This window comes from Sorex fumeus, unplaced genomic scaffold, assembly GCF_029834395.1.
Source record: "Sorex fumeus unplaced genomic scaffold, SorFum_2.1 ptg000003l, whole genome shotgun sequence".
Lineage (NCBI taxonomy): Eukaryota > Metazoa > Chordata > Mammalia > Eulipotyphla > Soricidae > Sorex > Sorex fumeus.
The window spans coordinates 59339793-59363654 of NW_026606060.1; positions in this window are offsets into that span (position 1 = coordinate 59339793).

A 23862-nucleotide genomic window follows, 5' to 3' on the forward strand; every position below is an offset into this window, starting at 1 on the left:
AATTTTTTGCCAATTACGTTGGTTTCTTCCAGTGAAAGAGCAAAGATAAATACAAACTTCTATTGAGAAAAGGATTGACTCTTCCAAAATATCTAGAATTTGCTTAAAATCATATTCCGCATAAAATATTTGCTCTACTCTCATTCTGTAGATCAAAAACTACCTAGATCACTACAGAAAAAGTTACAAATAGATAATATGTAAAATTGGTACCAAGATCAGTTCTTTTCTGCAATAATCCAATCGCTCTAATTGTCTTTCTCATAGTAACCTTTAATTTATCCCTTTCTGCTCAAAGTGTCTCCACAGAAGCTTTTCAGCCACTCTGACCTCTATGTACCCTTAGAATTTCACCAGTTGGAGCACAAGGTTGTCAGAAGCCTGTGGGTTCTGCAGCTCTACTGACTTCTACCTCTGCTCTGAGACTTGGGGGAACTTGAGGTGATGACTGTGAAAAAACGCTATGTCAGAAGCAAGATAATCAATGAGATATGACTCTCAACATCCCCACACAGAAAGTTTCCACAGCCAAATGCATTTCGTTTAACTTTACCCCTTGTGTCTGATAAGAGTCAAAGAAAACTGAAACTAAGTTTTGGGAATACTGTATCAATTCGGTGCTGTGTGAAGGCTGTAAAAACTTGTTTGTTTCAGAACATTATCAGATTAGGAAATAACAAAAGTCTCAAAATTATGAAACTCAAAGAATATAACCATATTCCATTACTATGCATAGTTTTCCTTTCAGCGTGTAGAAAACAATGTTTTATAAATATATATGTAGCTATTGTTAAGAGTTGGGCTGTAGGGATAGCACAGCAGATAGGGCGTTTGCCTTGCACCTGTCTCACCTGGCCAACCCAGCTGACCTGGGTTCGATTCCTCCACCCCTCTTGGAGAGTTCAGCAAGCTACTGAAAGTATCTTTCCTGCATGGCAGAGCCTGGCAAGCTACCCGTAACGTATTCAATATGCCAAACACAATAACAAAAAGTCTCATAATGGAGACATTACTGGTACCTGCTGGAGCAAATCAATGACCAACAGAAGAACAGCACTACAGTGCTACAGTGTAAAATGTACAAGTAGCACTGTAGCACTGTCCTCCCATTATTCATCGACTTGCTCAAGCGGGCACCAGTAACGTCTCCATTGTGAGACTTGTTACTGTGTTTGGCATATCAAATATGTCACAGGGAGCTTGCCGGGCTCTGTGGTGTGGGAGGGATATCTCAGCAGCTTGCTGGGCTCTCCAAGAGGATCGGAGGAATCAAACCCGGGTCAGTCCCATATAAGGCAAACGCCCTAGTATAGGGTTCAGGGGGAGAGCACAGCGGGGAAGAGACTCACCTTGCACAAGAGCGACCTGGGTGTCACTCTCGACTTTTATTTCCTGAGCTCTCTCAGGGGTGATCCTTGAGGACACCAGCTGTGAGCCCAAAAAATAAAATGATTTTAATTTTTTAAATTTTTTCATTAATTCTGATTTATATTTTTAACAAATTCCTTAGGAATACCTAAATATGGTAGTGCTACAATTGCTTGATCAATTGCAGAAAATATAATACCATAAAACACTGGGTTGTCTGATTTAAACATTGACAATATCTCAACTTAATTTGAAATAGAAATAAACTTTCCTTTTAAATAATAAAAAGTAAGGCATGAAGACATAGACTGAAAATATCTAGTGGGTTTGAAATACAGTTCTTTACAAGCATCAAAATCAAAAACATCTCTGCTAGTAGTTTGTAGCTTTAACTTTCAGAGCTCTTTATTAAAAATTATTTTCTGTTATTTAGTGAGCAGTTCTATGTCTATTTAGCCTTAAATGCAGTTGTCACATGGGAACAAAGGCAATTTGGTTTTGCTCCACATCAACAACATTGGTTTTTGTACTTAAAAGGGCCACCAATGTTTCCGATGCTTTAAAATTCTTTGACAGTTATAGTAACAATTGTTGAAATTTCCCTTTTGTCAGTATTTGAAGTGTTTTTGAAAGAGCACTTTTCAATAGACTGAGTTTCATTTGACCATTACCTGCAAATCAAAGCTCCTATGAGCTGCAAGAGTAGCACCTTTGAGAATCTTTAGCTTAACCTTAAAGTTCTTTAGGTTTGTTTGCATTTTTGTACTGCCTCTCCACTCTCCTCATCCCATTTCTTCCTCTTCCCTCTCTTCTCTATTTCTTTTTACATCTGGGAGTAGGTTTCCAACATAAATCAAGTCAACAAGAGAAATGTTCTAGAAGTTCTCCGGGAAACCTGCCTTTCTCATGAAAGCAGACATTAGACACACTTGGTGAACTAGAGTTGCCCAAGCTACCTGTGTCATCTCTCAGGTTGATTGCTGTGCTTTATGCCAAATCCTCCCATTCTAAAACATGCTCTGTAACAAAAATCTATCTATAACTTTTTCTGTAAAATAGTATGCACTTTATTGGTCAGAGACGATAAAACCCTTGAACATGCACTCTAGCACAGTGTGCTTTGGCAGACCACCCTTCCCTCTGAATTCCTTTACTTTCTGTATCCTCAAGGCTGGAAGGCAGGTGGCATGTTTGCTTGATTTTTTGAGAGTGAATATGCCTAATTTCTAAACCCTCATAGTCCTGTACGATAGCACAGCGGGTAGGGCGTTCGCCTTACAAGCGGCCAACATGGCCGACCCGAGTTCGATTCCTCCGCCCCTCTCGGAGAGCCCGGCAAGCTACCGAGAGTATTCGATATGCCAGACACAGTAACAACAAAGTCTCCAATGGAGACGTTACTGGGCCCGCTCGAGCAAATCGACGATCAACGGGAGGGCCTTTACCTTTACCTTTACATAGTCCTGTAAGCAGCTGTTTGAAAGAGTTGGGGCTGATGGCTGTTCATGTTTCATGTTGTTGTAAAGCTACAGTGAGGGAAGCCATTCACTGAAGTTCCCACCCTCTCAGCAGAAAAAGGAGTAAGGATATATTAGTCTTCCTTTTCTACCTCATGTTAACACTAACCAACTCTTTCATTTCTTTGTGGCACCCCCACCTGTATAAAATCTTCTGTGGGTAGCCAGGGGGTGGCCCTGACAGCTCTTCCCCTGGTCGCCCAGGTTCTGGGGGGATCCGGGCTGTTCACCCAGCCAGGGCAGCCTGGGCCATGGGGCAGACAGCAAGGAGATGAGGGCCAAGTCGTTTGATCGATTACATGCCAATTATTCCTTTCTCCCCACGAACTTTCCCCAGTCTCTCTGAGCCTCCACTGCTAGTCCATTCTAGTCTCTACTGTTCCTCATTCCCGTCTCCTTCAGTCTCTCCTGCTCATCTCTCTGTGCTCCATCTCACAGCCTGGGCTCTCTCTCTCCACATGCTCCTGTATTCTTCTACATTCTTCTCTCTGTGTCCCCCTTGCTAGCCTCTCTGCGGCCCATAATGCTGCCCTGAGCTCTCTCTCTCTCTCTCTCTCTCTCTCTCTCTCTCTCTCTCTCTCTCTCTCTCTCTCTCTCTCTCTCTCCAGCTCTCTTGCCTCTCCAACTCCCTTATCTCTATCTAGGCTGACACTGTCCCCAGTCTGGTAGTAAAATCAAAATAAGAAAGCCCTTCCTGAGGGCCCACCAAGTTCAAAGGGAAACACCACATAGGATATTCCAAAGCCCCTCCTGACTGCCCAAGGGCAAAATACCCCTTAAGATGTTTTTCTTTTTACCCTAGTCCAATAACTCTATCAACATCTCAGTATTAGTTATTTTTGTATGGACACAGTAAGAGATAACATTGAGGCTTGTAGGGCAGCTCTCCTGGGAACATCTTGCCACAGACTCAGACTACGGTACTCAGGCCAGATTAATCATTCCTAACCCTAGCAGGGTCCAAATCTAGTTATTATTCTTTGGATCATGACAGCTTTTGTCCATGACCAAGCTCTTAACTTACAGTTAAACATTATGGCACCTTGGCCAGGCGCATCTTGATGCCAGAGTAGCACATAGCTTACCACTTTCCCTGATTCCATCCAGTCCCTCGTCGGTACTCTGCTTTTGGGGGGGTTAGGAAGTAAAGGCAGTTGAGACTTAGGTAAGAGAACAGATGCCCAGGAGGAAAATATCACTGAGAGTAACATTATAAAAGCATGTCTTCTTGTGTCCATACAAAAAGCACATTGCTCTGAATAAACTATGCAAAGAACTTAGGAAGAAGAGAAAAACAATATTTACAAGTCAACAGAGCACAGGGAAAGAAGTTACAAATAAACACAGAGGAATGGGAGCACTGTGATGGGAGCAACCCAATAACCCTAAGCTACCTGAGGCTATGCAGGAAGGACAAAACAGTGTTATCCTACACCCCCCTTACCCCAGCAGAGTGCTTTTGTGAGGGTTTCTTTTCCCCCTCCTCAATGTCCCAGTGTTCCCTTCCCTGACTTATCCCCCATGGCAAGCTTCCTACAGAAGACAAATTCTCCTACCCATTTCTATTGCCATTGGACATTTGATATTCCCCTGCAAATTTTCCTTATATCATCCCACATATGAGAGAGCTCATTCTCAGTCTTTTCTTCTCCCTCTCTCTCTGATTGATTTCACTCAAAATGATACTCTCCAGATCCATCCACATCATAGCAAATTTCATGGCTTTATCTTTTCTTATCGTTGAGTACTATTCCACTGGGTATATGTATCATGGTTTCTTTATCCAGACATCTATTCATGGGCATTTGGGTAGTTTATATATTTTAACTATTGTATAGAGTACTACACTGAAAATAGGAGTGCAAGTGTCTATTCTGCATTGTGCTTTTGGGCTCTTGGGATATATTCCCAGGAGCAGAATTGCTGATTCACATGAAGCTCAATTCCTAGTTTTTTTGAGGAGTGTACATATTTCTTCCAAAAAGGCCTGATGAGTCAACATCCCCACCAGCAGGAACTGAGGGTACTTTTTTCCCCCATCTTCACCAACATTGGTTGTTTTTCTTTTAGATGAGTGCCATTTTCAGTGAGTGAAGTGACTTCTCATTGTGTTTTATTTGTAATTCCCCAATGATGATAGGGGTAATTTTCCTGATGAGGATAGGGACACTTTCAAATTTTTAGTCAAATTAGTTAAATTAAATAATCAAGAAAGTCTTTTTTAAAAATTTCTCAAAGTGAATTTCTTTCATGTCATAAATTTCAGGGTTCTTGTAGTATAAAATGAACTTTTTAAGGATTTTATAAGTTATACATAAGATTTATTAACCTTCTTTTCAACCACAGGCTGGAGCGATAGCACAGTGGTAGGGCGTTTGCCTTGCACGCAGCCAACATGGCGGACCCAAGTTCGATTCCTCCACCCCTCTCGGAGAGCCCGGCAAGCTACTGAGAGTATCTCGCCCGCACGGCAGAGCCTGGCAAGCTCCCCGTGATGTATTTGATATGCCAAACACAGTAATAATAAAGTCTCCAATGGAGACGTTACTGGGCCCGCTCGAGCAAATCAATGAACAACAGGAGGACCTTGACCGTGACCTCTGCATAAGAGGTCTAGTTAGAAATGATTTAAATTACTTCTGTTTCTTGTGAATGGAAATGATATATATATAACTTTTCAACCACACCCAGTTGTGCTCTGGGTTTACTCCCGGGTCTGCAGTCAGGGATCACTCCTAGAGGGTCTAGGGACCATGTGAGTTGCTAGGGATCAAACCCAGGTGGATTCGTGCAAGTGCCACTGTATTATTGTTAGGATGCGGATCGTGATCTCCCTTTAATGACAAAGAGACTCCAGAGACTGCAAACAGCAAGCAAGGTTTATTGTGAGACTGGCTAGCCAGGGTCAAGCCACCTACACAGACACACAGGTCAGATAGGTGAGGCAAGACCCCGAACTTCTTCAAAGGGGATCTTATATAGGCCTTCACTGGCCGTTACAGCAAAGCCCGCACATTTCATAGCCAATAGATTTGTAACAACATATACTTTCTTAACCAATCCATTTGAAAGTACATCACTCCTTAGCCTATAGATTCAAAGATCAGCATTTACGTACATAGGCAGTGTGGCTAGTGGGCATCTGGTAACTCGGACATTTGGTTATCACCTGACTTCCTTTGATTCTCAGCTCTGCATTCTGGTGGAGGTGGATAAGGGAAAAGTTCCTAACAGGTAATAGATAAGGAAGGGCCATCCCAACAGGGAAGAGTCAACAACTGGTTTCAGAATTTACATCCCAATAAGGAATGGTTTCACTCTAAAGCTTTACCAGGGAGGGGGCAGGAAAGGGAGAGTTACTAATTAGTAGAGTTTTAACTCTGGAATCTTCCTCAGGGTCCCTAGGGAACTTACATTAACTCTCTGATCCCAAAACTGAATATCTTATTCCTGCTCAGAGTGATTGGAGAGAACCTAAATCTTTATCAATAGTGAATGGATAACTAATTTTGTGAGGGACAGGCCCAAAATGGACCACCACCAGAATTAATTTAGCTTAGCTTAATAGGAACCTGCATTGCAAAATAACTGTTTTTTCAAAGAACAGGTCTAGATAAGCTTTTTCAGATCCACTTTACAGGAGCCTGTACTGCAAAATAACTGGTTTTTCTGCTCCTGAGCAAGGAATTCTGATACAGGTACTCAAAGGGTGGGGGTCAGACCAGATAACAGGATATCTCTCACAAGACCCATGTTGCAAGACCCAGGACTGCCCTAAAAACCAGGACGTTCCTAAGCACTGACGCAAATGCTGATCTTTAAACTATAGGCGAAGAAGTGATACACCCTTAATTGGATTGGTTAGGAAAGTATCTGTTATTACAAATATATTGGCTATGAAATGTGCGGGCTCTGCTGTAACTGTCGGTGAAGGCCTATATAAGATCTCCTTTGGAGAAGCTTGGGGTCTTGCCCAACCTGCTGAAACTGTGTGTCCACATAGGCGGCTCGACCCTGGCTAGCCAGTCTCACAATAAACCCTGCTTGCTCTTTGCAGTCTCTTGAGTCTCTTTGTCATTAAAGGGAGATTTCGATCCACGCCCTAACAATTTGTGTCAATTACCCAAGTATTACTCTAAAAGATATTAAAGAATAAAATTATCAACATTTTTACTACTATAATTCTTTTAATTATCTCAGCAATAAAACTCATGCAAATAAAATGAAATCGTTCAGAACAATAAGCAGTAGATATCGATGATGATTTGGAGTATCCACATTTTGCATCAAGATGAAAATTCCTGCATGAAACAACATATTGAATTTAGAAAGTCAATCCTAAGTTAGAAATTAACATGAATTTAAAATACCTGAGTCTAATTATTTCAATAGACATGCAAATCTTTGACTGATATATAGCTTTAAAACTTTTAGATGTAATTTTATTTTAAAACTAATGAAGGGGCTGCAGAGATAGACAGTGAATAGGTGTTTATAAGCAGTTGGTTGGGGTTTGATCCTTCCCCCATATGGTCTCCTGAGTGCCACATGGAGTGATTCTTGACTGCAGAGCCAGGAGTAACCCATGAGCATTTCTAGGTGTGTCCCAAAAATCAATCAAACAAACAATAAAAATAAAACTGATAAAAACTTGTCCAGTGATCAATTGGAAATGGGAAAATAAAACAGAAGTAATAATATGTGCAAGTGGCTTAGATATACATTTGAGTTTTAAAAAAAAACCTACAAAACACATGAAGCCTCTGAAGATGGTTATTTTCTATTATAGGTATTAACCCTAAACTATAAAAACAATAACCCTAAGCTACCTGAGGCTATGCAGGAAGGACAAAACAGTGTTAAATTTTGTTGTAACATATTGTAGCCAATAAAAAAATATTTTGTTTCCTGTGACTCAGAAAAATTTGCATAGAGCATGCATCCCCAATGCTAGCATAGAAGACACGTGTATATTGCAAGTATTAACCTTCGTTCAACAGACCAATTGTCACCCACACCAAAAGTTCTTAAAAATTGTGAAATTAAGCAAGATGCTAGACTAATGGACATGGAGTTTCAATTGTATGGCTAAGTGACAAAAAATATATTCTAATGATATGTAATTTTCCTCCAAATGTGTGTCATCCAACTTAAATTTTGTGCTTTCTTTATTTCTCATTTGGAAGCCATACCTGGTGGTGTTCAGGGCTTACTCCTGGTCTTGTGCTCAGGGTTAAATATATATATATATATACATATATATGTATTTCCCTCATCATTATATTTTTATATATTACTTAGATCTGTTAACAGAACTAATATTTTAAAATATAGGGACTGAAGTGATAGCACAGCGGGTAGGGCATTTGCCTTGCACGTGACCAACCCTGGTTTTATTCCCAGTATCCCATATGGTCCCCCGAGCACCACCAGGAGTAATTCCTGAGTGCAGAGCAGAGCCAGGAGTAACCCCTGTGTATTGCCGAGTGTGACCCAAAAAAGCAAAAAATAAACTAAAAAGCTTAAAAATAAAATACATAAAAGAAAATGCTAAAAGTAAAATGTCATTTTACAAGAAGAAATAATGCTGTTTGGGTCTGGTTACTGAACTTGCATTTAGTTGCCTAACTATTGTCAGATGATACCGATGACTTGAAGTATCTTTCTTGGTCTTAATGATAATTTCTAGATCAGGGCCAGAGCTATAGCATAATGGGTAGGGTGTTTGCCTTTCACGTAGCTGACTCGGGTTCAATTCCTCCACCCCTCTCGGAGAGCCCGGCAAGCTACCAAGAGTATTCTGCCCGCACAGCAAGCCTGACAAGCTACCCGTGATGTATTAGATATGCCAAAAATGCTAACAAGTCTCACAATGGAGACATTACTGGTGCCCACTAGAGCAAATCAATGGACAATGGATGGACAGTGCTGCTGACAGTTACTTAAAGGAAATGGAACATTAAGACCACGAAATGAAAATCTACACATTTCAAGAGAAATTTGAGCCAACCAGCCACAATCACTGTTGCAAATGCTTTTTTTAAATGTAGTCCAACCCAATAATTGTCCTTGACTTTTGGTCAAGTAAAGCTCTGTGGGAAAAGTAGAAATATTTATATCACTTATAATATATTTTATTTACAGAGGTCTCAAATAATGAAATGTCATATTATTTCCAAACTTTCCAATAACAAATAGATCAATTTCTCTATTGAGCAAATAGAAATGGAAGTGGATATTTCTTATTAAATGATTCCTTCAAGACTTTGTCAGGGGAAGATGTCAAAACAATGACACGATGGACTTTTAAAAATATCTCTATTTGATATGAAAATCTTACTGCACTTGATTTACAGCTGTTTGTCACTAAACGCATTGAAAAATGTAGAAAGACAAGCTTCAATCCTGCCATAATTTAAACCTTAAAAATCAAAGTCAAGGGCCAGAGCAATTGTATAGCAGTATGGTGTTGGCCATACTGCGTTCTATCCCCAGAATTTCATATGGTTCCCTGAGCACCTCCAGAAGTGATTCCTGAGTGCAGAGCCAGGATTAAGTCCTGAATACTGCCAGGTGTAACCTAAACTTTCCAGTGATTAATAAAAAAAAATAGAAAATCATTATTTTGACCCCAAAAAACTCAAATATTAGTAAGTAGAATGTAAAAAACAAAGGAAGGAAATGGGCTGTTTTCAGTGAAAACAAACCCTTCCACTCTGACAGCAGACTTGAGGTTGCCAAGTGGTGGAGGAGGAAGGAATAGAAGCGTGGAGGAGCCAAGGACGGGAGGTTTGGGAGGGTTTGGGAGCTTGGGTAGTAGTAGAGGTGCAATAAGTTTGTAGTCCAAAAAAGCATGTAAACTATGTCATCTCAATAAAAATAAAATTTAATGTTAAGGTCATTAAAAATGATGGAATAGGAGAAAAAACAAACAAAACAAACACTGTCCTCCCGTTGTTCATCGATTTTGCTCAAGCGGGCCCAGTAACGTCTCCATTTTGAGATTTCTTGTTACTGTGTTTGGCATATCAAATACGTCACGGGTAGCTTGCCAGGCTTTGCCGTGCAGGCGAGATAATCTCGGTAGCTTGCCGGGTTCTCCGAGAGGGGCGGAGGAATCGAACCAGGCTCAGCCAGGCTGGCTGAGCACAAGGCAAAAGGCCTACCGCTGTGCTATCGCTCCAGCCCTTGAATAGGAGAAATGGAAATTTTTTAAGCACATGCAATTTGAATTAGATAAAGAACAATAAATAAAAGAAAGATGTCAAATTGGAGGTTCCCTGGGGCTAGTCGGGAGTGATCCCAAAGCACAGTCAGAAATAGCCCCTCTTGGGTGTACACCACTGAATGTGGGCCCCAAATTAAAACTAAACAGCAGCAAAAAGAAAATAATATTCCAACATATAGAATAGATGAGATAAAAATCTTAAAACTAGTGGAAAAGTCATATTGATGCAACTTTGGATTTTATAGAATTGAACTCTTATGGCAATTTTACCCGAAGTTTACTGTTATAGGGAAACTGGACAAGGACAGATGGAAAGTTTGTATAGGAACTCATTTAAAAATGCTACATGGACTATTCATAAAAAAGATTTTAAGGGGGCTGGAGAGATAGCACAGCGGGTAAGGCGTTTGCCTTGCACGCAGCCGACCCGGGTTCGATTCTCAGCATCCCATATGGTTCCCTGAGCACAGCCAGGAGTAACTCCTGAGTACAGAGCCAGAAGTAACCCCTGTGCATCGCTGGGTGTGACCCAAAAAAGCAAAAAAATATATATATTTTAAATACTGGAAACAATTTTCTATATTTTTTGATAATAGCAAATATTAAGTGCTTTTGCAAAATACTATATAGAGGCAAAAACAAAGAAGCTACTGTTATAATCCTGCTTTAAAAGTAATATTTATTTGCAGAGCTGGAGCGGTAGCACAGCTGGTAGGGAATTTACTTTGCATGCAGTCGACCTGGGTTCGATTCCCAGCATCCCATATGTTCCCCTGAGCATTGCCAGGAGTAATTCCTGAGTGCAGAGCCAGGAGTAATGCCTGTGCATTGCCTGGTGTGACCCAAAAAGCAAACAAACAAATAAAAAAAACCAAGTAATATTTATTTGCTATGTAAACTGCAGTAAATGAACTATATTGAGAATTTTTCTTATCTATAAAGTGAGAGTCATACATCTTATTTGACCATTTGCCACATGAAATAATACATGAAATGTGGTTAAAATATATTGCAATAAAAGATTGTTAATTGTATAATTATTATTCCAATTATTATATATTATTCACCTAAATAGTATTTATAGGTTCAAATAGGAGTTGATAAATTAGTTTTCTTTATAAAATTGTGAAAATATTCTCTCTTTTCTTCCACCTACACACACAAATAATGTCATTCAATATTTCTTTTTTTGTAGACAATGCTGTTCTGTTTACATTTTTTACTCTTTTTAAAAATTTTTTATTTTATAAGGTGATTAACAATATTTTATTACATTTAATATTCAAACACCAATCCCACCACCATTACACCTTCTCATCACTTTTGTATGTTTCCATCCCAAACCCCAATCCCTGCCCCAAAGCGGAACCAAAATAATATATATTGTATTGCTTTTTATGAAAAACCACTGAAAATGTTACAAAAACGTATCCTTAAAGGAAAGAGTATGGAGGTTGTTGTATTTCACCAACGGGGTCATTAAGCCCTTCTATAAAAATCACTAACTGTTAAAAGTTGAGCCTTGTGTGCTTTACATATATACATATATGTGTAAAAATATATATATTCCCCTCTAAGATTGGTTGTCTCCTACTTTGAACCCTATCAAATGTGGTGCGGTAATATTAGAGTATGGGTAGGATGTTTGGTTTGAAGTATCGCGTGGCCACATTTGTAGCTGTGTGGTCCAGGAATAGATTCACTTGTGGGTGATGCTCAGCCCGAACATGTGGGTGCATGCCCCACGAGCTACCATGGTCATGGCGACAGCTGGGTTCTGTAGGTTTTCGGCTGCCAGTGCTAAGTCCTTTGGGGTGGGAGGGGTCTCACACGTCCCCCCTCTGGGGACACCCCTAGTGAAACAGCCTGGCTAGAAGTCTGGTGGCATGGTTATGGCGAGCATCATGTTATGTTCCCTTCCAGGAGAGAAGGATGTGTGATCTGGATGGTGGCCAGTGATAAGATTATCTGGAGTCAGCCAGAGGCAGCTTATGGGTGTGACTGCTGACTCAATGGAAACAGGGGGATGTGGGTGGAGGATCTCTATTTCCCATCCCACTGAGCCCTGTATTCTCAGTCACAAAGTCTGGCATACCTGGGTTTATTTGGAGGTTCACTCATGGGTGAGGCTTGGCCTGAGTGTGTGAAGAGCATTCATTGTCATGGTGGCAGCTGGGTTCTGTGATTTTGGCTTCAGGATTTGGGTCATTTGAGGTGGGGAGGGAGGTCTTACTGGTCACATTCACGCCCATCTGGGGCGCCACGGATGTTGAATATGTCTGAACAATAATTAAGTAGAAAAAATATTATAATGTTCATTTTTAATGGCTGTAAAAACATAAGGGAAGTATACAAATATTATGTTTCTATAATAAATATACTTTATTAGTTATAGGTTTCTGGAGAAGCACTAAATTAAATATCCAATATTTATTTTATTTATGTACTTGATGTTGCTAGATGATAGGAATAGACATAAACATTTAGGAGGCAACCCCTATTCTCAATTAACATTGAAATTAATTGTTTTTTTAAAGACAACTTTTGCTTTGCAATATGGTGAATTCTGAACTATTGTTTTAAATATAAACTATTACTCTGAGAAAAAGACCTTATTCAATAAAGTCAGTCACAGGGTTTTGATAGCACATCAGTATTCAGATAAAAGCAGTAAGTAAATAATCTTGAGAGTATGCTATTAGCTTGTGCTTTATCAAGAAATTTTAAGGGAGCTGGATTTTTTCATGGAAATATACAAAAGACACCTACAGGCAATATTGTTAAAAAGCTGATTCAGAAACTTCAACAGCAGAAATAAAACTAAAGGGAACAGAAGTCAGAATGAAAAGTACAAGGGTAGGTCACTTGTCTTGCACACAGCCGAGCCAGGTTCAATCTCTGGCATTCTATAAGATCCCTTAAGCATTGCCAGGAGTAATTCCTGAGAGCAGAGCCAGGAGTAACCCCTGAGTATCACCAAGTGTGGCCCAACCATCACGATCCCCCCCAGAAACCTAAAGGGAACAAATTAAAAATTACCCAGCACAAAAATTGGACCAAATAAAAATACCTTTTGACAGTAGAGTAAAATTTAAAATTTTAATTATTTAGGATTTATGTATAACTATCTTGGTTCACATTAATCAAAGGATTTGGAGCTATATATGAATTTTAACAAACATACCTCTTTCGTTGAGTAACAAGTCTGATTAAGAGTAGCTCCAAAGTTTTGGCATGACTCCTTACTCCTAGTCAATCCTGCTTCTGTATTAGAAATGAAATGACAGTTTCTGACAGAGCAAGACTACTTTTCATGATACGTTTTAGATCATTTTTGTTTATCTTAAAAGACAAAAGTCACACTGATCCTCAAACAAATGAGCATTTAGAAACCTGAAATTTTTCTTTTAATTTATTTCTTTGATGACTTCAAATCACTTTCTCTTGATCCCAAAAATATGTCAAAATAGCTCTTTTGACAAATTCTGAAAATTGAATGCAATTGATAGAGATTCTCTTTGACAGACTCAAGAACATTACAAAGTTTTCACTAAGAAAGTATAAAGTCTTGGTTACAAACTAACTTCAGAAACATGGGACAGGTTTTCTGTAGGAGAAAAAGTAAATATATGTGAATGGAGACATACCAAAGCATCTATAATAGAAAATATCCATTCACGAGCATAAATGCTCAAATAATCACACCAAAATGACAAGTTAATTAGAAACTTTTATTTTGTGATGGTTTCTCGGTCACAGAATTATAATGAATAAAATATAGAAAATGAAAAAATGCTAGTCCAATTAAAATTTAAGCATTTTAATAGAAAAATTTTAGGCTAAAAATTAAGGTGGGACAGAGTGGTGTTATTCCATCGGGAAAAAAAATCACACCTGTGATGAAAAACACACCTGTGGAAGTTGAAAGAGTGGAAGTTGACAGAGTTGAGCGATCTCCAACTGTTGGTGAGAGAGTAGTACTTTCTTGAAAGTTGGTAACATTAGACACACAACTCTGAAAAACTTTAACACATAATATAGCATTATGATCACAAATGAATGGCTTTACTATATCACTGCATTCTTATTGACTCAAGCTCTAAATCACACAGTAAACATTGTTAACTAAATGGAACAACTGTGTCAGGATGTAGCTCAGTGGAAGAATATGTGGCTTTACATACATGTGTGAAATGATGGGTTTCATATCCAGCAACCAAATAAGTTAGAAAGTACAGACATAAAAACAGATGATTAGAATATTTTAAATTTCAAAATAGGAATAGAATTTTTAATTAAAAATAATTTTACTTGTGAAAATGGACAGAAAATAGGAATAAATACCCCAAGATGGGATTTGAACAACCTCAAAGGGAAAACAAACAAGTCAAATGAATTTCTAAATAAACTTGCTGTTTATTATTCTTTTAAGTATGCAAGACATCAAGCTATGATCTCATATCACTAATATCAAAACATAAGATATTAATAAAGAATATAACTACATATCTCTATGCATTTACTCTTTATTATTTGCGTTCAAATATAAATTATTTTTGAAAAATATTTGGCTCTTTATTCAGTATACGTTATAAAGAACTCAGTAAATGTACATTCAAGGAAGAGCATGAGGGCTACTTTTAATGTAGATCTTTTTTAAAAAAAAGAAGTTAAAAGTAAGTCTCATAGAAATCTCAAAATGTCTAAAAATGCAATGGAAAGTGTGAATGTCTGAATGGGTGGCCCTTTAAATGTGTGAATATTTTAAAAAATTTACTGAGGATTTCTTACACAACTGTGAATGTTTACTCCAAACCTGTTAGCACCCAACATCTTTTCTTAAAATTCAATGTCCTCTTGTTAAAAAAAAACCTAAAAACACAAAAGTTCAGTCTCTTAATATCTTCAGTTCAAGTAATAAGCCATTTCTCCATTTCAACATTCTATCCTGATATTCACATTCTAAACCTGAATTAAAGACACATCAAAGGCGTCTCATTATCTGTATTTCAAACCATAATGCCCATATAGAGCCAGAGTCTGAGGGAAATTGTCTGCCATAAAAGCAGGGGGAGGGATATGATGGGGTGGGGGGAGGGAAGGGGACATTTGGTGTTGGTGTTGGAAAATGCACACTAGTGGAGGGATAGGTGTTGGATCATTGTATGACTGAAACTCAAACATGAAAGTTTTGTAACTGTAGCTCATGGTGATTTCGTTTTTAAAAAAGATGCATCAAAGCTTATTGTGCGTGCTTATCAATATAAATAAATGTTTTCCTAACTCCCACCATTCAATACTGCTAATAAACAACTTTCCTTTTCTATCCATATTCACTAGAGAACTAATTCTGGCCTAACCTCAAAATCTTAGATCACCAATCAATACTCCTCTGAATATCGTATCACTCATCAGTTTATCTTCTCACCAAGGTACTGAAAATCAAATGACCAAAACATCACACAATTGTACACAGACAATGAAAGCTGATCAACATGTATGATATTCATCACCATTTATTCCTCAATACTACACAGAAAAATTACTGATTCACACACTTTCTACTATTAATTCAGCAACTATTGAAATATTAAATTATTTCCTAAGGTATGTACTGCACTTGACTCTCTACAATGTGGTCTTATCACCTGTGTCACATAGAAGAATCACCATCAATATAATTACCCCGTGTTTTTTTTGCTCTCTTTTAATACATGCTTCTCACTGAACAACTTTGAAATTCTCACACTAATTTGGATTTCACTATAGTTGCAGTCACATTCAAGTCTAATTCTCTCCTAAGTCCTCATTTCACTCCAAGATATGTTGGCTGGGATATGGTGTAGGGGTTAGTGGTTAGTGCACACTCCTTAAATGCATTCAACCTGGATTTTATCCCCAGCTCCACATTCCCTCCCATACATCCCAGATGCAACTCTGGTGGTTTCTGAGCATAGGTTCCTGGCACAGAAGTACCTGGTCAGAGCAGCACCTTGTTCTCGGGCCCTTGAATTGTACAGCCAGTGCAGCTGGCCAAGAATAACAGGGAGTTGTCCCCAGGCCCCTTCAGCACTGCTTGATGGGGGAGGGGGCAACCAAAACACACAGCTTCCATCCACAAACTCAAATAACCCATAACATAGTTTTTTGAGTTTTCAGTAACTTTCAATTGAAATGGGGTCAACGAGATGTATAAACCTGTTTCTAAGTAGTAGACTCATTCCCTTTTCTTCACCCATTGAAGTAAATTTTGTAATGTATTTTTTCATGTATGATTCATAAACTTCATTATTATTCATTACTCTAATTAGTTATTGCCACCAACCTCAATGATACTCAATTACAGAAAAACACTCTTTTTAAGAACATTCGACTTTTTTTAGTCTGCTCAAGAAACTTGCCCACTGACAGCCAACTTTTAGATTTTGGAACAAGAACCTAAAATGGCTCATTTTATTGCATTATAGTAAAGTTATACTAGAAATTAGCCACCTCCAAGGACATTCTTTAACAATTTTTGTCCTTGGACATAATTTTCAGCCTTGCTCGTTAGCATAACTGGATAAAATCACATAGAAATAGTTATGTCCTTATTTTTTTCAGTGAGCACTAGTGAGTGGTTTCCGTTATGAGAGATGGAGAAAACAAAGATAACCACTTGCATTAGTGCATCACAAAGTGGGGAGAAGATAAGAAATATGTTCGTGAGGGGTCAGAGCAACAACATGCCAGCTAAGGTGCTTGCCTTGCAGTGACTGATCCAGGTTATATCTCTGACACTATCGATGGTCTCCAGAGCCCCATAAGGAGTGAACCCTAAGCACAGAGCCAGAAGAAAGTCTGAGCACCACTAGGTTCTTCAAAACTGTCCTCTTGTTGTTCATCGATTTGCTCGAGCAGGCCCAGTAACGTCTCCATTTTGAGACTTGTTGTTACTGTGTTTGGCATATTGAATACATTGCGGGTAGCTTGCCAGGCTTAGAAAACAATCAACAACAAGGAAAAGATATCAAAAACAAATGCTCAGTAGAAAAGATAATTTTAGTTACAGGAAGCATTTTTTTAAATGGAAGACATGTAATGATTGCCAAATAGATTAAACCTATTTTCCTTTGTGACTTAAGCTACTATAGTATTAAAAATAAATCCAAATGAAGATTTGTCAAGTCCTCATGTCAAATGGAAACTTCATTATGCAAAATATATCTATATGCAAATCACACTAGTACATTATACATTTTGTGCCATTACAAGTGTAATGCAATTATGACAAAAGGAAAACTGATAGCAAAATAATCCTCTTAATCAAAATGATCAATTCCAACATTGTTATGAATATTTCTTTATGATTTTACATTTGACAAACATTCAGTAGGTTCAGTAGTTTTCACACTTTGACTTTTATCCTAACTCAGTATTCTAAAAAGTAATGTGATTACTGCTACTTACACTTATATCCTAGGATAGAGGTTGATAGCAGAAGCAAAAGGCATAAAATTCCTAGACTTACTGCAGTGATATGCCATGGAAATCCTGTACAAAATCAAATGGCAAAACGCAAAGTAAGAATTGACATGGCTGAGTGCTCAGACTTTATAGAAAAACAGAAATTTACATTAGAGCAGAACTTTTTAAACTTTCCCCAACTGCAACCTTATATACCAAAAAAATGCTAAGTGAGCAAGCAAGAACAGAAATACTTCAGATTTTTTACATATGTGGTTTTTAAATAATTTTTGGCTATTTCATGTTCAGAAAATTTGTACTGTTGCCAAGATCTTTATGGTCCCCAATTTCATAGACCAATGTGGAGGCGAGAGCCATAATTCAAGAAGCAAGATTCTAGAGTCTAAAAATTTGTAGATTTTTTTCTGCAATTCTAAATCTCATTTAACAGTAAATAAATTATTCTTTCCAATAATAAGACAGACACATAACATCACTTGTATAAACAAAATTATGATTGCATGTTTTTACTTAAATTAGAATGATCTCAAAAATCACGAATACATAAAAAATCATGACCTCTTTTGTGGAGAGCTGGGCACTTTTCGTCTGGTTTCTTTGGTTTGGACATTGTCAGTTCCACATATGTCACTTTCTCCTCACTCATTTCTGAGGATTTCATGAAAAAGAAAAGAGCACAAACTTTACATAACGCTTTATAAGATATTGCTGATACCATTAACAATAAAAATTTCTTGTGAAGTAATAGAGAGAATTAAATGTTAACCATGACCAAAATAAAAACAAAACAAACACTATCCTCCCATTGTTCATCGATTTGCTCAAGTGGGCCCAGTAACGTCTCCATTGTGAGACTTGTTACTGTGTTTGGCATATTGAATACGTCACAGGTAGTTTGCCAGGCTTTACCATGCGGGCGAGATAATCTCGGTAGCTTGCCGAGTTCTCCGAGAGGGGCAGAGGAATCGAACCTGGCTCGGCCGAGCTGGCTGCATGCAAGGCAAGTGCCCTACCCTACTGCTGTGCTATTGCTCCAGCCCAACCATGACATTTAAGTAAAAGTAAAGTAAAGGCCCTCCCGTTGATCGTCGATTTGCTCGAGCGGGCCCAGTAACGTCTCCATTGGAGACTTTGTTGTTACTGTGTCTGGCATATCCAATACTCTCGGTAGCTTGCCGGGCTCTCCGAGAGGGGCGGAGGAATTGAACTCGGGTCGGCCATGTTGGCCGCTTGTAAGGCGAACACCCTACCCGCTGTGCTATCACTCCAGCCCATTTAGAAAGAAAAAATTGTTTAGTAATCTTTTGTCAGGGACTACCTGAAAATAAGCATAAACAGCTACTTATTGAAAATTATGATATATGACTTGTGTATAGATATAAGTATAGTTCAAATGTATCATTAATTTATACGATCCCAGAATAGTATCCTTCACTACACTGGGCTTTTATAAACAACTCCACAAAAAATATTCAAAATACCCTTTCATCTGAAGAGCTGGAGAGATGGTAAAGTGGGAAAGGCAATTGCCTTACAAATTGCTGACCTGGGGGCTTGATTCCCAACACCACATATTAATCCCCGGGGGTGATTCCTGAGTACAGAGATAGGAGTAAGCCCTGATTAACACTGGGTGTGGCCTCAAAACAAAATAAATTAAAAATAAATTAACATATAGTAGATAAAAATGCTGCTTAAGAAAACACTTTTTAAAATTACTTTTGAATAATTTTGGAGAAATTCGAACAGAAAATTATTTTTGAATAGATAAATATATTTGAATGCTGAAATAATAAAATACCAATATTCCATTATTTAAGTATTTTGTAATTTGAGAAGTTTTAAATTTAAGCTCTTTAAAAAATATTAAACAGGAGCGATAGCACAGCGGTAGGGCATTCGCCTTACAAGCGACCAACTTGGCCGACCCGAGTTCGATTCCTCCGCCCCTCTCGGACTGCCCGGCAAGCTACCGAGAGTATTCGATATGCCAGACACAGTAACAACAAAGTCTCCAATGGAGACGTTACTGGGCCCGCTCGAGCAAATCGATGATCAACGGGAGGGCCTTTACTTACTTTACTTTACTATTTAAAAAAAAAACTTAAAAGCACTCCTGCTTGTTTTACAATAAATTTGAAAGTCCACACTACTGGCCTGTAAGTCAAACCTTGCTCTAAACCTAAACATCCTTTAGCTTAACTAGTTTAGATTTAGTTTGCAATTTAAAATTTCTCTAACCAAATTAAAAAAAAAACATTTATAAATATTGAACTTGAGTTTTGTAGAAAAATAATTACAAAAACTCATACTTTGGGGGTATTGATAATTAGGAAACTTAAGTTCGGTTAATTCACCACTCATGAAAAGACAGAGCTTATAAAGGAAAAAGAAAGATGTTTGTGTCATTTTGAAAAATTAAATATTCCTCAAACCCCTAGGGCTTCTTCTACAAAATAAACATATAATCCATTCTCAGTCTTATCTGTTCTTATCTTCACCTGTAAAATAAAGTTCATGTAACATATTAGCATGGATACCAAGGTCAGCCCTTTCTACAGCAATCCCCGAAGAGTCCCAACTTTCTGCATAGTTTTCCATAGCAAATTTGACCCAATCCTGCTTTGCCCAACAATATGATAGTAAAAGTTCCAGTCACACACTCACTCTGATGGAAGGTACCTGTGTATGTCCTGGGATTACCCAGCTGGAGCACCAGCCTGTAGGGAGCACAGTAGGGCTATGCTGCTCTGCTGTCTTGTACTTCTGCTTTGACTCTGAGACCAGGAGGAACTTGAGGTGATGGCTGTGCCTTAGAGACAGTTTCAGAAAAAAAAAAGTCAGCGACCATATGACACTCACCCTTCTCCCACAGAAAATTTCCACTGCTCATGGTATCTCATTGACTATCGCCAGTTAGTTAAATACAGAGATAGGGGAAAACAGGTAAGTGCAAAATGTGCATAAACACTGCCTATAGTTTTAACTCAAGAATCTACAGGTGCTAGATGACTTGAATGTTTTTTGATTATACATATTTGTCATATATGATTTTAATAAATTTTGCTTTTACCTTTTAGCTTTACTTTTACTTTTACCTTTTAAAGTGATCAAAGTTGAGTGAATATGGGAAGATAAAGAATCCAAAATTCTTAGTTTCATTAGAATGTAAAGATTCCGGACTGGATTCTTCCCTTCCTATTTCACCAAGGAATGCAGATCCTATTTCCGAGCCGATGTAACTTGAATTTTGACTAGGAAGAGATGAAAATTAAACTAGTTAATGGCTGGCAAAGATTTTTTATTGGTAATAATTATTATTATGGTAACTTGTTAAGTGTTTGCAATTTATTCTTCAGACGCATGTATTTCTACCACAAACATGTCAACAGTATTAAATATGATTGCTCATCCATTGCTCACTCGTCCCTCTACCAGTGCCCATTTCCCACCACCACGGATCCCAGTATCCCTCACACTCCCCATCCTCCCCATCTCACCCTGCCTCTGTGGCAGGGCATTCCCTTTTGTTCTCTCTCTCTTATTGGGTGTTGTGGTTTGCAAAAGAGGCAAAGGGTGACAATCATGTTTGGTCTACAGTCTACTTTCAGCTACTAATAAATAAATAGATTTTTTATATATAGAAAGTAACTGTTATAAGCATGTTTTCAATGAAAATTTTGTTTTACTAGAACTTTTTTCTGTAAGCTTTTTCTGTAAGATAATTATTTTTAATTTTTATTAGTGAGACATCATGAGGCACAGTTGTAGACTTACATATTTTTGTTCTTGGGTTTCAATTATACAGTGATTAAATACCCATCCCTCTACTAGTGCCCATTTCCCACCACCACGGATCCCAGTATCCCTCCCACCCCCCATGCCCCTCATCCCACCATTCCTCTGTGGCAGGGCATTCCCTTTTGTTCTCTCTCTCCTACTGGGTGTTGTGGTTTGCAAAAGAGGCAGTGGGTGACAATCATGATTGGTCTATAGTCTACTTTCAGCATGCTTCTCCCATCCTGGGAGGATCCTCCCAACACCCTTCATTTGATGCTCCCTTCTCTATCTGAGCTGCCTTTTCTCCTAGCGTGTGGGGCTGGCCTCCAAGCCACGGAGTAAAATTCCTGGTACTAATCTCGGCCATTTTAGGGTGTTAGTCTCCTATTTTGTTACTTTATGTTCCACAGATGAATGCAATCTTTCTATGTCTATCCCTTTCTTTCTGAGTCATTTCACTTAACATGATACTTTCCATGTAGTACCACTTGTATGTAAATTTGATGACTTCGTCTTTTCTAACAGCTACATAGTACTCCACTGTAAGATAATTTTTAAATAGGAATTCTTTTTAGAATCTCAGCTCTAGGGTAAAAAATTCTAACTCATATTTCATGTATATATATATATATTTCTAATTTTTGGTATTATTACCTACTGTAGCATGGTTTATTGTGGGGAGCAAGCATTACTCAAGGGTACTGGAAGTCACTCAAAGTGATTATTGGCCAACTGGGATCAATAACTAAATACTGAAGTCAAAGATGTTTTACTGTTTTGTCCCTAAATTTTCAGGGACTACCCAGGCCATGCTGGAGTTTCTTAGGTAATTCAGATCTACCCCTAGAATTGCTTTGGAGGCTAAAGAGAGCCAAGGATCAAACTGGGGTCCCTGTTTGCAAGATGTCCCCTTGTGCCCCTGTGTTATCACTTGGCCTGTTCCATTATTTTATGTAACATATAGGTCAAAGACCTAGATATCACCTTTTTTTTTTTAATATTCAGTACTTGTGAGCATTTCAGGGTGTGGCCTTCACAAAAAACAAACAAAAATCTTTATAAATCACCAATAGATGACCAATTTAAGTCAATTCTCTAAGTATTTTATGACAGGTATTAAATAATAAAATTATTAACTTTTATTTCAGTAATTCATTTTATTATCTTGGTAGAACTTTGTTTTACAAATGTAATGAATCTGTCTATTATAATATGTAATAGACATATATGATGGCTGGATGAATCCACATTCTTCACCACTTTCAGGTTGTCTTTGTCAAAAAATCCTGCACCAAGAAAATATATCACTTAATCACTTAATCACTTAATCCCCGTTATTCATTGATTTTTTCGAGCGGGTGCCAGTAACGTCTCCATTCATCCCGGTTGCGTGCTAGCGTAGCCCAATGGTATCTGTTCGTTTTAGGAACATGTAGAGCTTCAAACCGATCATTCAGGGTCTTGACGAAAAAGTCTGACCATCTTATAGGTGGCCGTCCACGTGATCTTTTGATGTCTCGTGGAATCCAATCAGTAATGGCTCTAGTCCAGCGGTTGTCTGTAAACCTCATTACGTGTCCAGCCCATCTGATTTTTGATGTCTTGGCAAATGAGACAGCATCCCTGATTCTTGAGCGTTGATGAAGATCAGAACTCCGGATTCTATCTCTCATTTGAGTGAATTGTGATATTCCAAGCATAGTTCTTTCGATTCCTCTTTGAGAGACCCGAATAGCGTTCTCATCCTGTTTTCGTAGGGTCCAGGTCTCTGAGGCATATGTTAATGCAGGAAGAATAGTGGAATCAAAGAGATGTGCTCGTAGCTGGAGGTTCTTTGTCCTTTTAGTTATTTTTTCAATGCTCTTGAAGGCATTCCAAGCCGCTCTCTTCCTCCTGCGCAACTCAGGTGCCAGGTCATTCATCATGTTGATTTCTCGACCTAGGTATATATAACTGTTGCATTCAGAGATGGTGGTTCCGTTGAGAGCGAATGGAGCGTCAGGAACAAGGCTGTTTCTCATAAACATTGTCTTCGTAAGATTCAGCTGTAGTCCTACCTTTCCACACTCACGGTCAAAGTCCGCCAGCATTTGTGCCGCTTGGCTGATGTTTGGTGTTATTAGAACGATGTTATCAGCAAAGCAAAGAAAATATATAGATAGATAAATATGTAATTGAAAAGGTCATACCTCATGTAAAATTATCACAAATATCAATATATAAAAATTTACTAATTTTTAGTTAAAAAACTAGCAGACTAAAATAGATGAATGACATTCAGAAATAGATCTTTTTAACTTATTAGAACTCCAAGAAATAGCTACAAGTTTCAATTAGAGGGAGAATATTTGCTTTCTCCTGTATTTTCCCTATTTACTTATCCACATCTACTAACAGAGCTAGTATCTTAGAACACACAAGAATATTCTCATAGTAAAACATGATTGTCACTGTGTTTGAAATATCCTCCATTAAAGAGCAAGAGAGGAAATAATGTTCTTC